This window comes from Penaeus monodon, chromosome 29 (assembly GCF_015228065.2).
Source record: "Penaeus monodon isolate SGIC_2016 chromosome 29, NSTDA_Pmon_1, whole genome shotgun sequence".
Lineage (NCBI taxonomy): Eukaryota > Metazoa > Arthropoda > Malacostraca > Decapoda > Penaeidae > Penaeus > Penaeus monodon.
In genome coordinates, this window is record NC_051414.1 from 13522737 (window position 1) to 13523891 (window position 1155).

Below are 1155 nucleotides of genomic sequence, written 5' to 3' on the forward strand. Positions count from 1 at the left end.
AAACACCCCCCCACCCAACACACCAAAACACACAAAAACACCCCACCCACACACACAACACACCCCCAACACACCCCCCCCCCCACACCCCCCACACCCCCACCCCCACACACCCCCCACACACACAAAACCCCACACACACACACACACACACACCCCCACCCCACACACACACACAAAACACACCCACACACCCCCCACACACACACACACACACCACAAAAACTACACACACCACCCCACCCACACACACCCCACACACACACACCACAAAACACACATTTACACACACACACCCCCAAAAACCCCATACCACTACCACACCACACACCCCACACACACCCCCCAAACTCACACACACACACCCCATACACTCACACACCCCACTACACCATAACAACAAAATGCACAAAAACCCGCACCCCACTTTGACACTACACAGGGCCACAAAAAAAAACGCACACTACACACGCAAAACTGCACACGCCCCATCCCACACCAAACCTTTTACACACGCACCTACACCCGCACAAAACCACACGCCCCTTTACACACGCACCCACACCCCAAAACGCACCCTACCCCCACACAGGGGCACCCTACACACAACGAAACCCTACACACCCCACGCACCCTACACACACACGCCCCCTACCCCACAACGAACCCTACCCCCACACACGCACCCTACACCCCACACGCCCCCCTACACACACAGAAACCACACACAGCACACACACACACCCCAAACAAAACACGCACACAAACACACGCCCCAAAACAAAAGGACCCCACACACACGCACACACACACACGCACCCCACAACACGCACAAAAACACCACACACCACCCACACACACACCCCACACACACCACACACACACAACACACAACACACACACACACAAAATACAACACACATACACAAAACCAAAACACACAAAAAAACACCCCAAAACACACACACACCCCACACACAACACACAAAACCACAACACACACACACACCCCACACACACACACCCCAAAAACAAACACACACAAACGAAACACACCCCTACAAACGCGGCACGAAACAACGCACACAATGCAGAAAACATGTGCACACACACAGAAAAATTATACCGCCCCTACACGGGGGGGGGCACACACAC